The sequence below is a fragment of the Humulus lupulus genome, chromosome 2, assembly GCF_963169125.1.
Source record: "Humulus lupulus chromosome 2, drHumLupu1.1, whole genome shotgun sequence".
Taxonomy (NCBI): Eukaryota; Viridiplantae; Streptophyta; class Magnoliopsida; order Rosales; family Cannabaceae; genus Humulus; species Humulus lupulus.
The window spans coordinates 56,026,167-56,034,921 of record NC_084794.1 but is presented as its reverse complement, the minus strand read 5'-3'; positions in this window follow the sequence as shown (position 1 = coordinate 56,034,921).

The window sequence follows — 8,755 nt, the reverse complement described above, 5'->3', positions numbered from 1 at the left end:
TAAGTCATGCTGTCCCACAGTTCTTGGTAAACCAACTACAAAATCCATAGTAATATCCTCCCAATTCCATTCCGGAATCCCCAAAGGCTGCAACAACCCCGCTGGCCTCTGGTGCTCAGCCTTAACCTGTTGACAAGTTAAGCACTTAGCCACATAATCCACCACATCCCTCTTCATGCCCGACCACCAATACAAAGCTTTCAAGTCCTGGTACATCTTCCTCGTACCCGGGTGCAAAGAATAGGGAGTGGTATGCGATTCATCCAAGATCTCTCGCCGGATACCAGAATCAATCGGAACACAGATCCGACCCTTATACTTTAGTAATCCCATCTCTGAAATGGAGAAGTCCTTTGTCGCTCTGACTAAGGCACTCTCCCTATGTCCTCTCAACTGAGAATATTTCTCTTGCGCTTCCTTGATTCTCTCAAGGAGCGTAGACTGAAGAGTGATGTTGGCCAACTGACCAACCACCAACTCTATACCTGCTCTGGTCATCTCCTCAGCTAACTTGTTAGATATCTGCCTTGAGCTAAACAACTGCCCTGGGCCCTTCCGACTCAATGCATTAGCCACTACATTAGCCTTCCCAGGATGGTAAAGGATATCACAATCATAATCCTTAACCAACTCCAACCACCGCCTCTGGCGCATATTCAAGTCCTTCTGGGTAAAGAAATACTTTAGGCTCTTATGGTCGGTGTATATCTCGCACTTCTCACCATAAAGATAATGCCTCCAAATCAATAGTGCAAACACCACCGCTGCCAACTCCAGGTCATGCGTAGGATATCTCTGCTCATATTCCTTCAACTGTCTTGATGCATAGGCTATCACCTTACCAGCTTGCATCAACACGCACCCCAAACCCTGCCTGGATGCATCACAGTAGACCACAAACTTTTCATTCTCTGTCAGCAAGCTTAACACTGGCGCAGTAATCAGTCGTCGCTTCAATTCCTTAAAACTATTCTCACACCTGTCCGACCAGACATACCTTGTCTTCTTCTTTGTCAGTTCTGTCAATGGTGTAGCTATTCTGGAGAACCCCTCAACAAACCACCGATAATATCCTGCTAAACCCAGAAAGCTTCTTACTTCAGGAACACTGCTCGGTCTAGGCCAATCTCTGACCGCCTCGATCTTACTTGGGTCAACCAGAATCCCCTCCTTACTGACGATATGACCCAGAAATGTAACTTGTGGCAACCAGAACTCACACTTACTGAACTTAGCATATAACTTATGCTCCCTCAACCGCTGTAGTACCAACCGCAGATGCTGCTCATGCTCTGCCTCTGACTAGGAGTATACTAGAATGTCATCGATGAACACTATCACAAACTTGTCCAGATAATCCCTGAAAACCCTATTCATCATGTCCATGAAAGCTGCCGGGGTATTGGTTAATCCAAAGGACATAACCAGGAATTCATAGTGTTCATATCTCGTTCGGAAAGCAGTCTTTGGTATGTCCTCCTCTTTAATCCTTAGCTGATGGTAACCTGATCGGAGATCTATCTTGGAAAACACTGTTCTCCCCTGTAGCTGATCAAATAAATCGTCAATCCTAGGAAGTGGATACTTGTTCTTAATGGTTAGCTTGTTCAACTCCCTGTAATCAATACACATCCTAAGGGACCCATCCTTCTTCTTAACGAACAACACTGGAGCACCCTATGGCGAGAAACTCGGTCTGATGAACCCCAAATCAAGAAACTCTTGCAACTGAATCTTCAACTCCTTCAGCTCCGCCGGAGCCATTCTATAAGGTGTCCTAGATACTGGCTCCGCTCCTGGTACCAATTCTATAACAAAATCAATCTCCCGCTGCGGCAGCAACCCTGGCAGATCCGCTGGAAACAAATCCGGGAACTCACACACCAATCTAGTCTCGCCCGGTCCAACCGACACCACCCTAGAAGTATCCACAACACTTGCCAGGAATCTTATGCAACCTTCCTGCATCAGGTCCCTAGCCCTTAAGGCTGAAATCATTGGTACACGCGGTCCATTAACTGACCCCACAAACACAAAAGGTACCTCCCTTCTGGCTCAAAAGTCACCATTCTGCGCCTACAATCAATCGTTGCCCCATACTTGGATAACCAATCCATTCCCAAAATCATGTCAAAATCATCCATCTCTAGCTCAATCAAATCAACAGACAATTCCCTACCATCTACCTCCACTGGCAATGCCCTAATCCACTTCCTAGAGACTACCAATTCTCTTGTTGGCAACAAAGTCTGGAATCCCCTAGCATACACACCACTAGGTCTACAAAGCTGATCTATCACCCTAGCAGATACAAATGAATGGGTAGCCCCTGAATCAAACAATGCAGTATACAAAGAACCAGCACTAGAGATCTGACCTGTCACAACTGAGGGGCTAGCCTCCGCCTCAGTCTGTGTCAAAGTGAATACCCTGGCAGGAGCAAGAATGTCACTCTGCTTCTGCTCCTCCTTCTTAACTTGAGGGCAATCCCTCTTCAGATGGCTGGCACTCCCACAAACAAAGCAGGCCCTGATCCTGCACTCACCCCGACGCCTGCACCGTGGACACATAGGAAAACTCCTCCAATTATAACTGCCACCCTGACGACCAGTAGAAGCACCCCGTGCCCTCCTATCTGAGCTGGGAGGAACAAAGAAATCTGGGGCCTTCCTTTTCTGCTCACTGGGGCCACCGCCCCGACTAGACCCAACAAAAGGAGGCACCGTCCTCCTGGCATCGCGTCTTACAGCGCTGTCCTTCCATATCTAATCCTCAGCCCTCTCTGCAGTAAGGGCCATATCCACCGCTTGGGCATAAGTAGTAGTCTCTGAAATCAATGTAATATTCACATCACGGGCGATCATCACATTCAACCCCTGTATAAATCTATCTCTCCTGGCCGCATCCGTCGGCACTAAGTCTGGCGCAAACTTCGCCAGTCTGTCGAATCTCAAGGCGTACTCGGTAACTGATAACTTGTTCTGAGTCAGGTTGATAAACTCATCAACCTTCGCAGCTCGAACTGCTATGCTGTAGTATTTCTCATTAAAGATACTCTTAAATTCCTCCCATGTCATGACTGCAACATTCCTCCGCTGACTCACCACATCCCACTAGATGCGGGCATCCTCCCTAAGCATATAGCTCGCACAAGCAACCCTTTCACTTCCTTCGACCCTCATAAAGTCTAAGATCAAGGAAATCATATTCATCCACTGCTCTGCCCGCAGTGGGTCCGATCCACCCTCAAAGGTAGGAGGTTGTTGCTTCCTGAATCTTTCGTACAAGGGTTCCCACCTATTCTCGGTCACAGGCTGAACCGGCACTGGTGCCACATTCTGCTGTATTGGCAACCCTGTAACCTGTGGAGGGGCCTGTTGCCTCATCTGACGGAGTTCTTCCTCTGTTCTCTGCAGTCTAGCCTCCATTTCGGCCAATATCTGTTGCCAGTTCTGTGGGGCAGGTGGAGGGTGTTGGGGTTTTATGCCCTAATTAAAACCCAAATTCTTTGTAATCTCATTTTATTATCAATAAAAGAATAAAAATCATTTTTTGACTTGGTCAATCACTTTGCTCACATGTTTTATTTTCATGATTATTTGTTTAATATAAACTTCTATTAAATCCCGAGCATATAGCTAATCTTATTTATAGTGACGTAATCACAATGGAATATAAATATGATTATATGTTCAAAAATAAGTTAGTCCTAAGATTAGTCAGTGCACCGGATTTACACTGACTTGCCAATCTACGATATGATCTACTTACACATTACAGTGTTATGTTCTTTCCAGAACATTAGCAAAGTAGATAAGATCGGATGTATTTGTTACATCGGATAGGATCGATATTGACAGTTGATAAGATAAGTAAACATACCGTTATTATCTATTCTAGTCATATCATATAGTTGACCATAGGTCAATTCATTCTCAATTCTTAGTGGTTAGTATTCTAACTGATTGTATTATTTGAGTTCTTTGACTTGTTCATTACCAGCTTACCCTACGGACTAGCCCATACTTACATCTTGGGAACTCGGTAGTATAATTGAGTGGGAGTGTTCCTCATAGATATGAACATCTATAGCTTCTGATGAAGAAGTGAAACGATGGTTTCCTTTTAGTTTGGTTCAAGGTGTTAAATGATAGAGATCTCATTTCAGTAATTAAATTAGTTTACTGAAATATCATTTACAAGGAACTAAGTGTTTTAAGGATAAAATACAATGAGGGGTAAAACGGTATTTTAGTCCTATCTCATTGTAGACCGTCTATAGAGGATTGAGTGACAATTATGGTTGTAACAATGGATAATTAATAGCGTATCTATATTTGTTATAGAGTGTTCTATGAATTCAAGAGTGCAATTCCAAGTCTATAGTGGAGTCACGAGGAATTAATAAGTTAGTAAATTTATTTGTTAGATTTATGATAACTTATTGGAGCTTGATTTCATAGGCCCATGGTCCCCATTGTACCTTGGATAAAATCATCTAGATAGTCTCAATTAATTGATTTAATTATCAATTAGAATTATCAAAGTTGACCAGGTCAATTTTGGATAGTTTCACAGAGTTGTGTAATTTTGAGAAGAAAAGAGAAATTATGGCTGATTTATTAATTAAGATAAATTGGTATCTAAATTAATAAATAAGTTTAAATCAAGGTTCAAATTATAAATAATTAATTTGATAAAGGATTTAAATAATTATTTAATTAATTAAATCAATAGAAAATAATACAGGCCTTGATTTGAAGTCCAATGGGCTTATAATCAAATGAGAAATTTCACGGGCCTATAACCCATGATAATTTCGACCTAGGGCTTCAAAATGGCTATTATTTTATTGATTTTTTAATTAAATTAAATGGCCTAATTGAGTCTATAAAATGAGTGCTTAGAGAGAAGTCAAAACATAAGTTTGATAAGTCACAAGTCAGATTTTTCTGATAGTTTTAGATTCTCTCTAAACACAAGTCCTTTTCTAAGCCACTTTGTTATTTTCTCTTCTTCTCTCTATATCTATCTCATGTGTTGAGAATTGCCCACACTAGGTGGTTCTAAGGATACATTGGAAGATCGTGAAGAAACTAGAAGATCGGTTCAGTTTCTTGATAATACTCTGCGACAGAAAGGATACAAGAGTTAGAGAAACTGAAGGAAGGACTCTTAATTCCGTTGCGTATACTGTAAGTATTATATTATTTGTTTCTCTTTGAATTCAATTTTAGAAACATGTTTTAGGCTATCTCGTATTAATTTGTTTAATATTAGATATACATGAAAATAAATAAAGATCATGTATAAGTTTTTCCAACAGAGGGTCCTGACCCTGATTGTCATCCTCGGCCCTACTGCCGCGGAGTCTAGCTGATTGTCGAGGCATCTCAACAAATATGCCTGCAACCAACGACGCTGCTCATTAGGCATGATAACAACATCTTAAACCACCTCCCAGGCACATCAGTAATCCACAAATAACAACTCATATATCATATAACATACAACGGGCCATGCCCTAGCATCATGCATATGTTATTTCATTCATCATGCTCTATACAAAATAAGCAGGCAAACAGGGCATACAAACACATTTTCGGACATGTCAGCCAATCTTACCAACCAACCCTGAGTTAAGCCTATCACTGACTGCGTGTGTACATGTTCGGTCAATCTCCAGAACCAATAACCTTGGCTCGCTCTGATACCAAGTTGTAACCCCCTACTTCCTTAGAGCCGTTACTAAGTGAGTTTAAAAACGTGCTTTCAACTCGCTAATCGGGGTATTAAGTTAAACAATGTAATTAAGCCATAAACTGAGGAAAAATGTAGAATTAACTCCTTATCATTGAAGATTATAAAAGTTTGACACCTGGGATCCCAAAATACAGTTTAGAAATATTTACAACATAAAAACTGTACTATGTCGACTGAACGGCAAAATCTAAGTTCATTTACAAGCATCTCCCAAAAACCTCTGGCCGTGGCAGCCAGGCTGGCCAAACATGTACACGCCGCCTCACGCCTGCTGTACTCATGGTTGGTTGATCTTCTCTTTTCCCTTACCTGCACCACAGAGCATCTGTGAGCCGAAGCCCAGCAAGAAAACCCACAAACAGATAACATATGCAGCACATATATCAAGTATATAAACAGGCCACCAATTGGCTAAACACATACGGCCTAGCCGTTCCAGGCATTACCAAGCCCTGGATTCACGGACCACGCCGTGAGGATATCCCAGGTATCCGTCTAGGCACTCGCCTTGGCATCTCGCACTCCACGTGCTCAACGCTGCTCCCGGCCCCTTGCCGTTCTCGGCCTTGCACTCAACGTACCCAACGCCGTTCCCGGCCCTTCGTCGTCCTCGGCCTTCACCGTTCCCGGCTCTTGCCGTTCATTCACATCACAATACATATAGAATAGCAAGCAAGTACAGAATTCTAGCATAGTCAGTTAAAGGGCTACGCCCCGTAGTTCTAGCATATTAGGCTCGGCCCTGCATATCAATTCTAATCAACTACATTGAGCTCAGCCCTGCACACAAGCACTATAGGAACAAGGGTTTTCTTACTTGAGTTACGAGCTTTCTGAGCACCGATGCCCCGAGCACAGTCCTCTAACGTGAGCCTCGTTGAAACCCTAGTCACAACACATTAACAATGTCCATCCATCAAATTCTAATCCGCTAAAAAACTTCGAGCCATAACCCTAACCTCCGGGACCTTGAATTCTATCAATCTGGGTGATAAAATCAATCTCGAGCCTTACCCCTTGAGTTCCCAAGCGTAAAATACCCTTAAAAACTCAAAGTGGCACTAAGGGCCGCGATCCCACCCACAAGAGCCGCGGCTAGCCTCGAAATAGAGGCTAGCACAACACTGACCCCCACACGGGCCACGGCACGCGCACCAAGCTCCGCGGCGCGCATGAACCTCTCGGCCACCCATGGCCACGCGCGCACACGGGCCGCGGCACACCCCTCCTAGGGTCGCGGCTCTCACCTCCAAACCCAGATTTTCCACCATTTTTCCACACTTTTCCTCAAGCCAATTCACCCAAGACTCATCTATTAAACCCATATAGCTAACACATAAACTCCAGCTCAATAACAACTCAGTAACAACATCAAAACCCATCAAAGTCTACTCCAAAATCCAACTAAAACCTCAAGAAAAAATTAGATTCTACCCACATGCAAAGCTTGGAAACACAACTGAAACTTAAGCATAACTTCCATGAAAAAGCTTACCTCCTGCTGAGTCAAACCCCTGAAGTTGAACCTTAATCCCCCAAGCTCCTATCTCCTTAAAACCCAGCTGAACTCCTTAGACCTTCAAGTTGATTCCCATAGTTTTCCGTGTGTTTATCTTAGAGAGTGAATGAGAAAGGAAAAGATAAAACTATCCTCAGCTGAAAGAAAAGAGAGTAAGTGGGTTTCCCTAGAGTTTCTAAGTATTTCCTCTTTTTGTTTTATTTGATTTAAATCTAAAGGGTTACCTCAAGGCTCGGGGTACCAAAACATCCCCGAGAGCAAAATGGTAAATTTCCCCAATATTCCCACCTAGACATACTATCCTCGAATATATCTCCAAATATTTATTTTCATGTCTCAATAATCCCATAACACACCTAGTACCCAAGTTACCCCTCGACTCGCCCCGAATCCGAATCTCAACCCTATTGTGACTTTCCGACTAACCGCTCACCAGGACTGTCTCGGTCCGTGCTGCACAGACATATCACATATACATAACATTTATTACATTTATACCCCTAATATCCAGATGGGGTCCACATGCGTATTTAACTTAACTAAACATACATCACAATCATATATACGCATAAATCCACATAAAAGCATACTTAACCACTTACTGCCCTCCAGGCACACTAATCAAGGCCCTAAGCCCGATTAGCAAATTCGGGTCGTTACATTAGTTAAGATTTCTGAGACGACAGATAAGTTTAATCACTGGTTTTCTGATAGTTTTAGATTCTCTCTAAACATAAGTCATTTTCTAAGTCTCTTTGATTATTTTCTCTTCTTCTTCTTCTCTGTATCTATCTCATGTGTTGAGAATTTCCCACACTAGTCTAGGTGATTCTAAGGATACATTGGAAGGCTGTGAAGAAAAAATAGAAGATCGGTTCAGTTTTTTGATAATACTCTGCGACAGAGAGGATATAAGAGTTAGAGAAACTGAAGGAATGACTCTTTCATTCCGATATGTATACTGTAAGTATTCTATTCTTTGTTTCTCTTTGAATTCAATTTTAGAAATATGTTTTAGGCTATCTCGTATTAATTTGTTTGATATTAGATATACATGAAAATAAATAAAGATCATGTATAAGCTAATCCAACAACTGGCCTCAGAGCCTTTGGTAATCTTTATTTTCATGCATGGACATGTTTAAAATTGGATTATTTGATATGTTTGAATAATTGGATGGTTTTCATGTTTTTATGAAGCATATTGATTTTATGTGAATTTTAGAAATTTTTAAGTTATTTTGTTGTGTTTTCTATGATATTAATTTTTATATATGCTTTATTGTGTAAAACATGTTAAAAATTAATTAGAAAATGGTTTTAGTTTGAAAAATTGCTCAAAAAAAATTTGGAAAAAATTTGGCATAGCTCCCCATGCGTGCGTACACCCGCGTGCGCCCACGCGCACCAGCCATGGTGAATAGTACCCATGGGTACTATTCATCTAATTTTTTTAAAATTAAAGAAAATTAA